The 17,776-nt window shown below is 41.1% G+C and overlaps 1 protein-coding gene across 1 annotated transcript in view; it reads left to right on the forward strand.

Moving 5' to 3' along the window:
* The first annotated feature begins 235 nt into the window (after nucleotides 1-235).
* The window catches only part of WSCD1 (WSC domain sialate O sulfotransferase 1), a 209,021-nt gene continuing 191,480 nt past the window's right edge, over nucleotides 236-17,776 (forward strand). The window contains exon 1 of the mRNA XM_083172250.1: nucleotides 236-621. The gene's annotated coding sequence lies outside the window, so the exon portion shown is untranslated. The remainder of the gene's footprint in view (nucleotides 622-17,776) is intronic.

Below are 17,776 nucleotides of genomic sequence, written 5' to 3' on the forward strand. Positions count from 1 at the left end.
TTTATGAAACACCCATGGGATTAGTTTACAACATACTGTAATTATAAGATAATGAATACAAAAATAATTACAAGCTAATTATAGCTAACGACACTTCTATGCACTTGACTGCATTAATCAGCCGGCATCTGCGCTGCATCTAATGTACTGTATAGCCTTAAGTGTTTGGTGGAGGGGAGAAAGCGGAGAAAGAAGGAACGCATCCGTTCATTAGCAGCATGCCCAGCAGCAGCGCACCCGCATTACAGGGCGGCCCGGGCACAGTGTGCACAGGTGCAGGATGCTGCTGCAGCTGGACCGGAGCCGGCACCTTCCGTGCTGTGGTCAGCAGTAGTCGCTAGGACCCCGCAGATGTCTGTGAGCGGAGAGCAGCGGCACTGAGCATGCGCGGACTGGGGCTGCTATAGCTTGCTGCTCGGTTAGTTACTGATATAAACAGCTGGAGGTAGTGAGACACAGGATGAGCGCAGGCAGAGAGCACTGTGTGCTGGTTACCGAGCAGCTCTCATACAGCAGCCTGTCCTGAGCCTGCAGACAGCATGGAATGCCCAAAGGAACTGGATGCATCCTCTGATTCCTCATAGCCTGCTGGAGTTCTCACCTCTTACTCCCCCCCCACAGGTAAGTTCCATGTGGTTACATCTCCGTGCTCTTGTAGATCTGTGGGTGTCATCAGACTAAAGATGCGCTAAGTTACAGATGACATGGTGTGATGCTGCTTGGAACATTATACACCCTATGCCATGGTACACTATTGCACTTTTATTCCTTCTTCTGTAGTGAGTAGTCTATATTGCACTTACTTGAAGGCTGTTGCATTTTGTTCTGTACACTATTTTTCAGTAATAGTGCACATTATATAGAAGACAAGACACCCATAGTGTACTGGATGCAGTGCACTGGTTGCAGGGGATGCTTCATTTTGGGTTATCTGTCCCCTGAGGGTGAACAACAAGGTACCAAACTTGCTTTGTCAGAATGAAAATACTGTTACAACTTTAGAACTCACAATAGATTACTGCCTTAACTCTAGTGCGGCTATGCCAGTAGTGATCTGTTGAATGAGCAGCTACAAAGATCTAAAAAAAAACCCAAAACAAAAAATAAAATGTCATATTTGGACCTTATATAGGATATATGGAATGTTACATATAGTAGATAATATAATGGGCTGCTGTAAATAACCAATTTGATCAGTTGCAGTATTCTGGACAAGTATAATATTTAAATTATGTATGGCTATGGTACTGTACTCCTTGTTACTGTAGAGGCTGTGCTCTCCCTGTTCCCAGTAAATCAGTTTATTACATGCTGTATCCATATTCAAACTGAAAGGCATCACCCCCATGGCAGCCACTGATTAAGCTCCTTGTATTTACTATTCCATTCCTGCCCTCATTACCTTTTATAAGCATTCCGAGGTTTCAAATGTGTGGCTGTGGATTATGCTCAGGACTATATATACAGTGCAGGGCTGACAGTACATAAGTAAGAACTCACATTTTAAATTACAGATCCCAAAACCACCAGGAAAATGAAAGTAGTTTATGAAAAAAAAAACTGGTTATATGCAGTTATTTTATGTTTAGAGGATACCGTATTTGGGTATTTTAAGACTTCTTTCTCTTTGGCTTGTGTTGTGGTTGTTCTGTGTCTTTAAGGAGCTGCAGGGAAGCAGTACAAAATATAACTGAATGTATTGATTATACCACATTCAGAGTGGTTCTTAACCCCTTACATGAAAGGTTGTGTACTCAATCCCCCTCTTAAGCCTCTCTAGTGTCAACATGTTTAACTCATTGCATTGCTGGCTTTCAGAATGTTTAGATGTACATTACAGGACGTGCTTGACTGTAGGTTATTCGTGAGTGAAGCCAAGTTTTAGTTCGCTTGACCGACATCATTCAGTTCTGAATGCTATAGCTTTTAAATGTAAGTAGTGTTTTTTTGGAAGACCTTAGTTTTGTACTTGCTAAAAGACAAAGGAAACATGCATAACTTAAGAAAATGTTTTAGAAAAGAAATGGAGTATCCGAGAGGGCATCCATTAAGTCGCTGTTCTAAATCATATTTAATCCCTCCATTACATGTCGATTTTGATTTACTGGTTCTGGGCAAGACTGTAAATTAACCTTCTTAAACCGTATATGTAAAATATGAATTGGGAAAAATGAGTTATAGCGCAAGGAATATATTACCAATGTATAACGAGCTCAATGTGCCAGTTTGAAATTGCCTTGCAGAATATTGTAGAACGGGAATTGATAATATGCATTTATTTCATTCTTGCCTGGAGAACAACAGCCTATGGTATGGCAATGACAAAATAAACTATAAACAGCATACAAAAGTATACATTTCTCCCTACCCAAACTTGTTGTGACGTGAGCATGGTGTTCATTGGGGTGGCTTTTGATCCTTAAAGTAAATGCATAGGCTTTTTGAAATGTTACAGGTTATGTTTTTGATATAATTGATGCTCTCAAAGCTTAACAAAACAACAGTAAATCATAGAATCTCCTTATCCAAAGCTTTAGCATAAAATTTTAATTTTTTGAAAAAGTTTCCTTGTATTATTTATTTTCTTATATCATTGAATGATAACAGTGTTCTTCTATCCATCCAATGGATTTATCTTTCAAATATTATAGTAGACCCTGGTTCTTGAACTTGATGGCACTTTGATATATCAATGACTTGTTCTAGCGTAAGTAATCTCTTCTATAGACTGACAGCCGCTTCCCGTACACTTCAGATGTGTCCTCAAGTTTCAGCTCGCACTGTTTCCCACCTGGTCTATTACTCCCGTTGATATGTTGGACTGTTCCTGAAGAGCCATTACTTCATTATCCCTTCTAAGCTCTGCATAATATACTTTCCCTGTGAAAAGATCAATCAAACGATGAATGCAGCAACCTCAATCAGATGGTCCTTGGTAGCCCATGCGCTATTGATGATAGTCATGCATGCAGTCATTTATTGTAGTAAGAGTACAGTGCTCACTCTAGGACAAGTGCATTAGTATTATAATGTCTAGAGCAGAGGTTCCCAAACGCAGTCCTCAAGGAATCCCAACGGTCCAGGTTTTAGATATATCCATGGCTTAGCACAGATGGTTAAATCAGACTGACTGAGTTACTAATTAAGTCACCTGTGACCAAGCATGGATATACTTAATACCTGGACCGTTGGGGTGCCTTGAGGACCGCGTTTGGGAACCTCTGGTCTAGAGCAACTCAGAATGGGTTATCATGCGGTTTCAGTCTTATTTTATTTTAACATGTCCAATCGACCATCTAAACCAGTGTTTTTCAACCACTGTGCCATGGCACACTAGTGTGGCTTGAGCTGTTCTCAAGTGTGCCTCCAGATCTAGAGATGCCCAAACCAGTTTACAGCCACCACCAGTTCAACTGTTATTTACTGGTCTCTTCTTTTCATTTAAAGGGCCAATGTATTTTATTTGTGTTACCTGTGTGGGACCAGTGTGATTGTTTTTTTATATGGGGACCAATAAGTTTGTTTTTTTTCCTGTGGGGGCCAATGTGTTTTGCCCTGTGGGGAACTCATGGTGTGCCTTGGCAATTTTAAAATCTTATTTAGTGTGCCGCAAGGTAAAAAGGTTGAAAATCACTGATCTAAACCATGTAGAAATAAGGCACTGTTGTTTCATTGAAGTTTGTACCAGTGTATTCAACCAGCTTGAAAAAAAATCATTGGCCTGCTGCTTTTAAAAAAAAAAAATTAATTTTTTTTTTGTTTTTCTTCACTATAAATGAATCATGTAAAAGAATGTGACGTTTGGACAGTAAGAACCTTAATTTAAAATAGCTATTTGTCCTGATTGTTTATAATATATTTGCTACGTTTGATTAAATATAGATAATTGATTGATAATTGACCCGATTTGCCTAGCATTTATTTGACCGATTGAATTGCAGATGCTGAATTGACCAGTGAACAATCGGGAGATGTGTATATATAGTTTTGAAACCATTCAATATTTACATACTTATTGTGTGAATAAGGGCTCTAAATTGATGCTTGAATCAAAACGCAGCCAATTAGTTATATCCAGCTGTCAACTTAAGATCAGGTAATAGGTCCCACCTGAAGTTTGACATTGATTTTACTTAGCAATCTGGTTCGGTTGGCAAATTTACACAAACATATATTAATTTTGTTAATGGTAATGGAAGTATCTTATAATATAGCACTTTTATGTATAAGATATGGTAAACAATAAAACATATTTAAAGCTCATTATGGGCCTTATTCTAGTTCACTCTTAGAGGCAAATTCCTTCTCAAATGGACAAAACCATGTGCACTGCAGGTGGGGCAGATATAACATGTGCAGATAGAATTAGATTTGGGTGGGGTTTTTCTTCAAAGTGAGATCTATATTGCACTGTAGAAATAAAGCAGTCAGTATTTTTCCTGCACAGAAACAAAATAACTCACCCAAATCTAATTCTATCTGCACCTGTTACATCTGCCCCCCTGCAGTGCACATGGTTTTTTCTATCTGAGAAGGAATTTGCCTCTAAAACCAGCTTCACATTGCAGCTTTAACACGGTATATTGCCATTTTTTTACCGTTTTCAAACGGGACAGCTGCAATGTGAAAGCTCCATTGTCAATTTACCGGTTACAGAATACCGGTATTTTGAAACGTGTTAAAAGCAGGATCCTACACGTTTAAAAAAGTGATGGTTAGACCGCACTTAAAGGGTAATACACCGTTTAAGCTATGCGGTGTGAAAGGAGTTAAGGCTGTCTGCCCATTTTTAAAAAAACGTTTCAAATTACTGGCTCAATGGCGTTTATGCAATGTGAAACCAGCTTAAGAGTGAACTAGAATAAGGCCCTATGTGCTTGTATAGTGTATAATAAAAATAGTTTGATGGGGAGGGGAAATTCTGTTATCTTAGAATAATCCGAATATAATTTCATAAGTGATCGCCTTCTTGGCTCAATTCTGCTACATCAGATATAATGGTAATTCTACATCTTTTAAGTGTCCACACTGATTCAATATTAATTTATATTAGTAATTCCCTGCACTGCAGTCGTAATGTTGGGAACTAACTTGCAGCTTCCACTTTTGCCAAATATCTAGGCAGGGAAAGCATCCTGTTGTCATAGAAACCAATTAACTTTCACAGATTTGTTTTACAGTCGTTTTTGGATTGGCAACATTTTTAGGGGTGATTTATCTAACCATATGAAGAGGACCGGTGGGGGGTGTTGGCGAAAGCAACCAATAGACTCCCAGATTTTATTTATCTAGCAAATTGAATTAAATAATCTGATTGGTTGCTGAATGGCCGCCTCCACTTGGCTAGCCTTTTTAGATGGTTTGATCCGTCCCCCCCTATGCCACTGAAACTTCTTTGTGACTCCTATTTGAGAAGCTCAGATGGATGTATTAAGCTTTTTTATAAATCATCCTGACATATCTCTGACACTGCTTTTTAATATACAAACAATTTCCCCTCTATTTCTCTGTTATATGGAGAAAATGGAACAGAAAGACGTTCTCATGAATCCAACTCCCTCAGGCACAAATTATTCAATTGTGCACAGACATAATAAAATTCCTCAAATTGAGACGCAAAATATTGAATTGTTATTGTGCACCGACATAAAACTATCAGATTTGCCACGTTGTATTCAATAAACTAATCTTTTGGCACAAGAGATTATGACGAATATTATTTTTGTGTCATTTAAATAGTCCATTAAATCTTTTGAAGTTGTAAAGCAAAACATTAGCCTGAAAATATTAGTTTATCTGTTCCAGGGGATTTTCAGAGGCAGATAACACTAATTCATTAGCTTGTGGTTCCCCTGCTGCAACTTCTCCAGAATAAACTGTTTCATACTAGATTTTGGGATTCCATATGAAATTTCCATCCCTGTCTTTTTCTTATCATGCAAAGCTGTTAATCATTGTTGCTCATAAAACGTCCCTGGATAAAATTGTACCCAATTTGGAAAACGACGCAGAGCTTCCATATATATTGGCAATAAAAACAACTTTATATGATATATGATTCTGTAAATGTAGTGCTGAAAATCAGAGCAGGAAGCCTCAAATAGAGAGTAATGTATTCAGCAGGAGCTGGAAAATGATATGTACAAGTCAATGAATGAAAGTTATCTGAGGCTGGGGATAACCTTTTAAATCTAACTAGTAGAAACCGTAAATGGGACCAGCGATACTTGTGGATATGCTCAACTCTGCTAGTACCCGATAAGCCACCAAGAGGAAAATCAAGGTTGCCATTTAACCTAATCATCACTTTTGATCAACCGACTTTTGAGTAGTAAGGTTGTGGATGTACAGTAGTCCAGTGGTTCTCAAACTCAGTACTTAGGACCCCATAGAGTTCACATTTTCCAGGTCATACAACAATTACACCAATACCCATTACTCTCTGACACATTTTAAAAGATCCACTGGTGAAGCTAATTATTTCACTTGTGGTTCTGTAAGGAAACCCAGAAAACATAAACTGTTTGGGGTCCTGAGGACCTACACTTTGTTCATACAGTAAATCTGATCAGAATGTTTTCTGTGCCATGAAAAATCGGGTATCAATCCTTTTAAAGGATTCAGTATGAAATCCCGGCGTTCAAAATCCCGACGTCGGAATCCCGACCGCCGAAATCCCGACAAGGGGGGGACGTGGATCGCCCCCCCCCCCTTGCAGGCTCGCTGCGCTCGCCACGCAGCGGGCCCGGTGCCTCGCTACGCTCGGCATGCTAATTTATTCTCCCTCCAGGGGTGTCGTGGACACCCACTGAGGGAGAAAGTGTCGGGATTTCGGCGGTCGGGATTCCGGCGTCGGGATTCTGAACACCGGGATCCCAACCGCCGGGATTTTAACTGCATCCCCTTTTAAAGAGTCTAAATTGAGACATTGGCCATTATTTAGATCTGATTGTAGTACAAATTTTGTTCTCAAAATGGGCAAAACCATGTGCAATGCAGGTGGGGAATAATGTAACATTTATAGAGAGAGTTAGATTTGTGTGAGTTATTTTGTTTCTGTGCAGGGTAAATACTGGCTGCATTATTTTTGCACTGCAATTTAGATTTCAGTTTCAACACACCTCACCCAATGTAACTCTCTCTGCACATGTTACATCAGCCCACCTGCAGTGCACATGGTTTTGCCCATTTTGAGAACAAATTTGTACTGCAATCAGATCTGAATTAGGGCCATTGTTCATAGCAACCAATCAAAGTCTAGTTATTGTATAGAGTGTACAAGGTAGAAAAATAGAATTTGATGACAGATAGTCTGCCTATTTACACACTTACACACACACACACACACACACACACACACACACACACACACATACACTTAAACACCAGTGTTATAATTTTATCAGGAGCCAGCTAACCCACAGGCTACCAGTATATTTTTGGACTGTAGGAGGAACCCAGAGTATAGAGAGGAAACACATGCAAGTAAGAAGAATTTATAAACTTCACTGGTCATGGTGGGAATCAAACCCATGACCTCAGTGCTGTAAGGCTATAATGCATACCATTACACCATCCCTAATGCCATGATGATAGATCAGTTGCTATGGGTAACATCTGCACTTGTCCTTAGAAGGTTTGATAAATTACCCCACTCCCATCCTATTTAGCTCTAAAAGAACTAGATTTTTAGATTACCACAGAGCAAAAATGAGTGAACACCTGGCCTGATTCTAAGGGCGGTATTCAATGCCGCCGGCCGATCACCCTATTCTATGTTCCGGGGGAATACTCGCCATCAGAGGACGGCAAGGATTCCCCCGAACTATGCGGTTCGCCGATAATTCAGCGAGCCTGCTGCATATAGTGGTGACCCTTGCCATTTTGATGCCCGCACTCGCCATTTCTAACTCGCTGGAAAACCCAATGAGGCGGAAACGGAGAGTGCAGGGGGGTCAGTTGAATACTGACCAGAGAGCTGTGACAGCGAGCTATCGGCACTGCTCGTCCTCGCAGCTCGCCAAAGGGCATTGAATATACCCCAGTGTTGCATTCAAAAGAGTTTATTTAATAAGATGGGATTTTTATTTCAGATGGAATGTTGCTATTCGCAACTAATCAAACTTTATCTCTTATGTTCTAGAAGGTGCTAAATAAATAAGTAGATTCTGATTAGCAAAATTCCATCTGAAATAGAATCCCATCTTAGTAAATAAACCCCAAAGTGACTGTAGATGTGGGAAGCTGCATAAGTTACTAACTGATGCTACTGTATACCAACCTACTTTCCTGCCAGTTACAGGAGACTTTGGAATGTCAGGCAGTCCCCGCATCTAAAGAAGAGTGGCTGGCTCTCACACATCCTGACCGCTTCCTATTGAAGTGGGCAGGATGAAGAGATCATAAAGGTTATTGCGATGCTGTATGCAAGGGGCGGTGCTAAATAATGCAAATTCATGTAATTTATCCCCACCTCCTACCTGTGGAGCGGCAAATCGCAGCATTATGTGAGTGGGTCCTAGTACATTGCAGCCCAGCCCCGCCCGGCCTCCCAATATCAGAAAACACAAATCTGGCTTGGAATATGGCACATGTAGCTAAAAGTGCATAAAATCACCTCCGCTCTATATTCAAAATCTCGCCATTTGTGTCTGTTCACAAAGATCCATCTGACTCAGAATAGTCCCCACATTTATCATTAAAATGTGTTATGTTAAGAAGTATGAGAACTGTGATAGAAATCACTTACAGTACCTCTTGTGTTTAAGGATAGTATAATTCAGGCAGACAGCTGGAACTGCAGTGAAATAAACATTGTTGTTACAGATTTAATGGGTTTTCAGCATTTGATTAGGTTGTATTTGTAAACATATATTGTTACCATTTTACTGTTTTCTACTCTCTTTCTCATTTGATTACTCTCCAGTATTGGATCTATTGTTCTTGTGAAATAATAACAGACTGCTGTCAGTGGAAGAACATTGCTACCGAAATATGTTTGTTCATGTTCCCTGATAAGCACTTGAAAATATTTTCTAAATAACAAAGCGATTCATCTAGAGGAGAACTTTCATGCAAGCCCATCCTGTAACAAAAGAGCGCATTTTACTATAACCTTTGGGGGAAATTCTATTGTCGGTGGACGCTGCAACTTTCTGCTGTGGCAGCATTTAATTGCACCCTGTTTTGCACCCTCTGCAGGCCAATTCTCGCAGAAGTACTCAATAACCTATGTTTTATGTCTGTGTGTGTGTATATATATATATATATATATATATATATATATTTCTGCTCTGTGATTACTTTCATATGATCTTGCAAAACCGTTGAGGATCCTGTATCAATGATCATTAGAGGGAATAGACAAATTAAATGTTGAGCACCAAGATTCCAAACCCAAGGGTATAGCTAGTGGAGGATATAAGGGTCAGGACGACTTGTTCTGCTTTTAGTATATAAAAAAAGATCAGCAATTGCTCTTATGCAAGTGGAACCAGGGGGTGAAGCATAAGTACAGAGCTGCTCATTAGCTATGACAGGCGGTTCTGCGTAAACTTGTGTCTCTCAAGTCCCCTTGTGTCTCTCTAGGCCCCTTGTGTAACTGTAAACCCATTGTTTTTCTTCAGCCCTTTTGTGACTCTTGTTTTCCTCCAGCTCCAAATTCTTCTGTCTTTCCAGGTCCAGTCCTTGCATCCCTCTGACCCCAGTCTCTTACCTAATTTTGTGGCTTTTCTGGGTGCTGCTTCTCTTCGTGCCTAGGCTCCTCTGCTGTGATATCACCTCCAACCACCAGCAGTTGGTACCCCTCGGAATGTGCCTCGTATGGCTAATGGCAAATCCACCACAGTGTCTAGCTGTGATTCACTGTGTGGCATTTATAATTTGTGTACTTACCACAGTCCCTAATTTACAAAAAAAAACACATTGTATTGTCAGTGCATGTAGCAGGAGAAATACCTTCAAACATCCTGTAAAATCTTCATATGAAATTGGGAAGGATGGGCAGTATGATTATAAGGTTCTAATAAGAACTATAAAAATAAGTAAAGGTAGAAAAGTAACCTTCTCCTTCAGCTGCTGTATTGTTTTTCATGCTGTTAGAAAGCACAGATGTGGTTATACCTGGCACATCTACCAAAGGATAAACCAATTGTAATTGATTTGCCTTTCAGAATGCCCAAACAAATTACGTGAAATAAATTAAGACCTTCGTGGAGAAACAATTGCTTAGAAAATCTACTTTGAGCTGGAATTGAGTTATTTTGCAAGGATTTTTCCCATCTTAAGTCAAGTCACGTCTTTCTTTAACCAGTTGTTTGTCAGGTTGCTGAGTCCCAAATAAAGGTGGCATCAGGTATATTGATCACGGTTAGTGAATTTGAGCATTGTCAAGGCTGAACCTGCTCCTGAAGGAATAATAGTTGTATTTGCTTTGTTAATAGACCCAACAAGGATCTTTTAAACACTGCTCTTGCATTACAGGTTGAGTATCCCTTATCCAAATAGGTGTTATCCAAATTATTCCAAAAATCATACATTCCAGAAAGTTAAAATTTTTATTGTTATTTTTGCAAATGCATTACTGGGGACATCTGTAACAGCACTATTGAGTACATGATCTGTAACTGGCACTACTGAGGACATGATCTGTAACTGGCACTACTGAGGACATGATCTGGAACTACTGAGGACATGATATGTAACTGGCACTACTGAGGACATCTGTAATACACTACTGAGTACATGATATGTAACTAGCACTACTGGGGACATGATATGTAACTAGCACTACTGGAGACATGATATGTAACTGGCACTACTGAGGACATGATATGTAACTGGCACTACTGAGGACATGATATGTGACTGGCACTAAATATGTGCAAGAAAAGGATTGCTTGGCATTTCAATTCAGTATCTGAGATAGTACACAAACTTTGTTTCATGTTTTGAAACCTTGTTTTATGCACAAATAAAAATATATATATTTGTGTGCATTTCATGTGTTTGATGTGTTTGTATAACATAACTGCTTTTTGTGTTCACACATGTGTCCCGCCCCCAATATGCTTCATTGAAATAGAAAAAATATTCTGAAATATGGAATTATCAATTATCCAAAATGCTTCTGTCCTGAGTATATTGAATAAGAGATACTCTTCTTCACTCCCATAATGACCCGGAGGTTCCCAAAAATCAGGTGGCAAGATACCACAAGATACCTCATTGAAATATAAAAATAATCTGAAGTACAGAATAATCCGTTATCCAAAATTCTTCTGGTCCCAAGCATTCTGGATAAGGGATACTCAACCTGTATTTATATTAATCAAAAAGTGTGCCATAATAACTAGCTATGCAACCAGTATATGTACGGCCTGATTCAGACCTGATCAGTCATCTGCCAATTTGCCAATGACTGAGCTGTCTGCTATTCTGTCGCACCTCCATACTCAGTTCACTCACCATGGAATGATTTGATCATTCTGCAAATATGAGTAAGTCCGACCCTTCCACAACTCTGCAACAGAGACTATTCACGATCGACGGCGTTTGTTTTTTTCTGACACTCCCAGAAAATTCCCAGTTACCCCCCCCCCAAAGGACAACTTCCTGACCATCAAATTGAAAGAGGATCACAATTAGATATTTTAGCTATTTCTGTCACTATTTTGCCTTGCGCATGTGCAATACGTTCCGTACACATGCGCAGAGTGATCTGCAAATGCACAGACATACCCTCCAACATTTGAAGGGCACAAATCAGTACTCATTTAGGAAGGGGGCGTGGCCAAGGGCAAAGTGGGCGTGGTCATGGGCAAAGTGGGTGTACTGGCCAGTCCGCCCCTCCACACACATTTATAGGTTACCCCTGTATATAATAGTGTGTGTGTATGTGTGTATATATATATATATATATATATATATATGACAAGCCCTGCCTTAGACAGACACATGCACATCCAATGCTCAGCCCTACCATAGTCACCAGTATTATTTCAGTCCTGGTACAGCAGCAGCTGCAGCAAGAGCAGCATGGTTGGTGTATGCCAGGGCCATGTAACGGTTCTCAGCAGGAGGTGGAGCAGCAGGAAGGGTCCTTGCAGGGGGCGGGCAGCTGGCTGGTGTTTGAATGCAGAGCACTGGCCAGCAGCAGCACCTATGATGCAGCAATGACGGAGGAAGGCTGTCAGTGACAGACCCCTCTCCTCCCCCCCACAGAAGAATGTCAGGCTGCTGCCGCTGTGGCACCGCATCTCTCCTCTGTTCTCCCTGCCGACTGCTATGTCCCAGTGAGAAGCGAGTGCGCAGCGACCCACCACTGTATTTCACTGGCGCTGCTGCACACTTGTACTCGCAAGCAATTCCGGTCAAGTCCCCCCCTCCCCCCGTCCTCCGCGTCCACCGGTTACCATAGAGACAGCAGCGGAGCTAGATTGTAGAGGCAGACGGCGGCCGCGAGAGGACAAAGTCCCCCAGAGTGCGCATGTCTCCCGGGTGCTCTGCAGGGAAGGGAACCAGACAGAAAAAAAACGGTACATTCGGTACACTTTTTATTTGCCGGTACAGACCTTTAGAAAACGGTACTGTACCGGCAAATTCGGTACAGTTGGAGGGTATGCGCAGATCAGTAATCAACTCTGAATCAGGCCCTTAGTAAAAATTTAGGATTTACAATCATGACCATTTGACAAGGTCCAAGTTTTTTATATTCAAGTTGAGCCTTCTATTGATTTTCAGATCCGAATGTGAGGCAAAACATCATATTCTCATGAACCGAGATCAGGCTTCAAAGTTCCTGAGAGTATCTGGGTGCTTTCTAGGCATCTCTGGCATCATTTTATAGATAAAGATACTAGGGGGTAAAATTAAAGCTTCTGAAAATAAAAAGAGGTGATGTGGCCCATAGCAACCAATCAGATTCTGTCTGTCATTTTCAATCTCAATCTGATTGGTTTTCTTTTAATTTTAGAAGCCTTAGTAAATTTACACCTACAACTCTAAGTACATTCTGCACAGGTCACATGGGGCCAGATTCTCTAAGCTTCAAAAGTGCTAAAATAGAGAGTGATAAACAACCAGCCAATCAGCTCCTACCTGACATTTTTCAAACACAGTCTGTGCCATGGCAGGTAGGAGCTGATTGGCTGGCTGTTTATCACTCTGGATTTTAGCACTTTTGAAGCTTAGAGAATCTGGCCCATGGTATTATCGGAGGAGTCAGGGCGGGCTATACTAAGCATCACTTCTGCAATTCTGTACATTCCACCACAAAACTACTCGCATACGAACTAACATATGAGAGCAGTATCAGCAAGAACAGCTTTCCCTATAAGAGCAGTCCTTTGCAATCAGTGAATTTCTGGGTATCTGGTTTCCACCCTAGAATCCCATTTGTATATGCGCAAAGGAATGTAGCAACCATGGAGTGCTTGGAGGGATCCAGTTGGATCCCTCTCAGGGACATTGCCGAAATAAACTACAAAGAAGCCCAGGATGGCTGTTCTTAGTACATACTGTATGTGAATTGCGGCCAAAGCCTGCAAAGGGCAGTTTTTAGCCGTATTAGTACATCTTGCACTCAGGGCCAGATGTATTAAGCTTCAAGAAGTGATAAAATGGAGATTAATAAACACCAGCCAATCAGTTCCTAACTGTCATGTTATAGGCTGGGTTTGCAAAATGTCAGGTAGGAGCAGATTGGCTGGTTGTTTATCACGGTCTACTTTATCACTTTTTGAAGCTTGATACATCTGGCCCCAAGTGAGCAATAAATGCTAGGGATGAGTATCACAAGATGGCCATTGAATAATGGTGGCATCATTGCCATGGCAACATGCCGTGTGATGGCATGTAGCCATTGCAAGGTAACCATTGATGGTAGAATGCTTACTTGAGTGCATATGCACAGTCTGAACTGACTGCTTCTGAGAGTCTGCAGTAGAATTAAGTAGGAAATGCCAGATTCAACCATCACAATCCCAATATCAAGTGGAAAATAGTAACAATAATTAGTATTACAGCAAGCAGAAATAGACATTAAAATACTACAGACTAGGCATAATGCAGGGTTGGTGCAATCATTTTAGGGGATATCTTAGTTAGCAGTAGGACCCCGAACATAGCAGCCAGGTCCATATATTTCTCATCCCATTCACATGCATAGGGGATGAGGCAGCCATGTTAGAACCATTTATATTTCCATTAAACTGGTAACATTAGAGCTGCTCAATCGCCATCCGCCATTCTCCCGGAGCCTGTCACTGTACTCCGCCGGTCCCCAGTAGCTGCCCGCACCCCACACTAACCCTGCCCGTCTCCCTGAAGCGGAGACAGGCAGGGAATCTGCTCCTCTCTGCCGTGTGAAGGAGACGCGCGTGCGTATGTGATCGCGTGTCCCCGTCAGATGCAGCGCCTCTCCACCAGCCTGGCGATTCCCTGAACTGGCTGAAAGGCGCTACATCTGTACTTAGTATAGAAACATTTCTTGTCTCGGGTGCCCTTAGTTGGTGCTACAGGCTCAGCACGTTTGTATGGAGAAAGACAGATGAGGAAAAAACCATAGAAAGTTTAGAAACCTATTAATTTTTTTTATGTTTTTATTGCAGCAGTCGTTAATATGTGTTTTGCTGTAATTGAGTTATTGTATTATACAGTACATTCCTGATTAATGTAGAGCTGCTTTTCTGCATATGGCTTCTTTGTGCTTCTGTATAATGTCGTTCGACTTAAATCTGTACTGACGATGTCACCTGTTATAAAAAGAATGTGAATATAATTCCATTTTCTGGTTTACTTGTGATGTAACTTAATTTGAAATAATTGTGCTTATGGAAATTGATAATTGGGACATATCAGGTGAGATAAGCTAGAAGTAAATTATACATAGATCTAAAGAATTGCATTGAAGACCAAACCAAAACACAGGCTGCCTCTAATCTCTGATATCTAATTCACTACATGGCTTCTGCTTTGAGTTTTAGCTAATCATTGTGATTTAACTCTAGACAGCTCCGTTATATAGAGACACAAAGGACTGAAACACACAACAGCAGACGGGATAACCTGCCCTGATGGTATAATGTGACAGATTGGAGTCTGATCATCTCGGAGGATTTGTAGCAAACAAACGGATCTTCTATTTTGTGGAAAATTTGGTGCAAATTAGAACTGCATTATCATTTTTATTTTTTATTAGATGCAAATTGATAAGGACTAGTCATTTCCTGTTTCTATAAGACATGGCAAATTCATCTGTGCTGTTTGTTCTGCTCTCTGCTATCAACAAGGGGAATGTTGCTAAACGAAGGCTGTAATAGGAATCATTGATCCCTGAGTGATTGGAAAGGTACATACTGTACTTGCTGACTTTACAGAATGTGAGCGGTTACATCTATATCACATAGGGATCACCGACCCTGAGACAATCTTCTCTGTTCACTGCACAGCAGAACCACATCAGATGAGATTCCTTCAGTTAGAAAATAGTGGAAACTATTACTTACTGGAGTCTGGCTATAGACCACATCCAGCAGGGGTCCAGGCATCTGCCCTGGTGATGGTGTGGAGATGTCCTCACTCCCATTGAGACATGCTTTACCATACCAGCAGTTTGTTGTCTGGGAACAATAATACCACTTTCACACTGCCAAAACGTTTTAAAAACCTGTATTTTTAAACGGTATTTAAAACGGGTCTGAGCCTTCACATTGCAATAGATTACCATTTTAAAGTACCATTCACATCAGTAAGCCTATCACAGGTCTGGAATCTGTTGTTTTTACTAAATACCGTTTCAGAGCCATTCTCACTGCATAAAAACGGCTCTGAAACGTGTAGGACTCTGCTTTTTAAATGTTTTGAAATACCGGTTATCTTTAACCGGTAGATCAACTCTGGCACTTTCCCACTGCAGCCTTAAATGTTTTGAAGTGGGGAAAAAAATGGGTATTTGATGCTTATTGGAGAGAGAGAGAGAGAGAGAGAGAGAGAGAGAGAGAGAGAGAGAGAAGAACACGGCTGAGCTGTGGCAGACATAATGAGAGCTGTCCAAGTGGAACGTCAGACTCCAGGTAAGCAAGATGCTGAATTACTGTAGAGCTACATCTAGAACCATTCGTGGTCCCCAGGTAACTCTGCACAGGCTGCAATTGACTAAGCAGGGTATATATTAGATGAAATGCAAATGACACAATGTCAACAATGATTTCCTTAAACTTCCAGACAAATTCTATAGTGCATGTTGATAGGGTCAAAATGTCCACATGGAAACAGTAGACACGTGAGAAGGTTGACATGGGTTTTTACACATTTTTTGGGTGCCAATGTCAACAACTATCGACATGGGCCCCCAATTATTGTATCACGCATCCTTGCAAGGCTTGTTTCGCTTGCCATGCTTCGGGCTCGGTGCCTCACTACACTCAGCACACGATTAAATTCTCCCTTTATGCCGACATGGTTTTGAAAAATCGCAGTTAGTTTATGATTGGATGGTCACTCATCACTCTTCATTTTATCACTTTTTTCAAAGCTTAATACATCTGTCCCACTGTACCTACATACAACTAGAGCGAGGTGCCCACATATTTAGGCATCATCCCTAGGTGCCTACTTGCCTGCACACCAGCCAGAATTACTGTAAGCCAGCGGCGTAACTATAGCACCGTAGCCCCCGCCACCGCGGGGGGCGCTGTGCATGTGGGGGCGCCGGGGGCTGCGGTGCTATAGTTAAAACCCCCCTCAATCCCCCGCAGACTCCCCGCAGACTTACCTATCGCTCTGGTCCCGGCGGCTCCGTTCTTCTGCTGAGGACCACCACAAAATGGCCGCCCCCATATAGCACACAGTTCTCTGAAACTGTCTTCTGTATGGGGGCGGTCATTTTCTGGTGGTCCTCAGCAGAAGAACGGAGCCGCCAGGACCAGCGCGATAGGTAAGGCTGTGGGGGATTGAGGGGGGGTTTGCATGGGCGGCGGGGTAGGGGTGCTTGGCGGGGCGGCGATGGGGGGGCGCCCCCCCTGACGGCGGGGGTGCGCCCAAAACTTAGCTACGCCACTGCTGTAAGCTTTTTACTACATACCAACCAGAGTTGAACACACAGTTTTAATTGCCAGTTACAGGTGCCTACATTCCTAAGTATACAATTAATTTGGCAATTTAAAAATAAAATAAAAAGTAAAGTGATTTCTGTGTCCAGTTCCTACATGGACACCAGGCCCCAGCTAGATTTCTTAAATGATGTACATGCATTAAACACTAGTGGAGGTACATGACTGCATATTAACCTTTACAGAAATGCCAATGAGTAAATGTACTTTTGTGGCATACTGTAAAAGTAGATGTGATATGTTGCCATTAACTGAGTTTGTTTTAAATACATTTATTTCATCCATATATGAAATCCAGTGTCCAAAGAAAATATAAAATATAATAATTATGTTGGGACTTATGAAACAATTACTACAGGAAACCTGGCAGAAAAAACTGTTTCCGGTAATGATTAAAAAGTATCTAGATTTAAAGTTGACTATGATTTTCTGTGCAGCCCCATCCTTCTACAATGAAACCTTAGTACATTATAGTGAAAGTAATTTCCAACTAACAGTGGAGGGTGTGGGAAATGTGTTAAATAAAAGATGAGGCAGACAAGGAATCCCCATGGAAACCTTATTTGAATTGCTCTTTATTGTGTCCTAATGGGACTCAAACACAAAGGGGAACACATTCCTCTTCTCTGTCTTCTATGAGGTAAGAGTAACAAAAACTGATGAAA

This window comes from Crinia signifera, chromosome 2 (genome assembly GCF_055691185.1).
Source record: "Crinia signifera chromosome 2, ASM5569118v1, whole genome shotgun sequence".
Classification (NCBI taxonomy): Eukaryota; Metazoa; Chordata; class Amphibia; order Anura; family Myobatrachidae; genus Crinia; species Crinia signifera.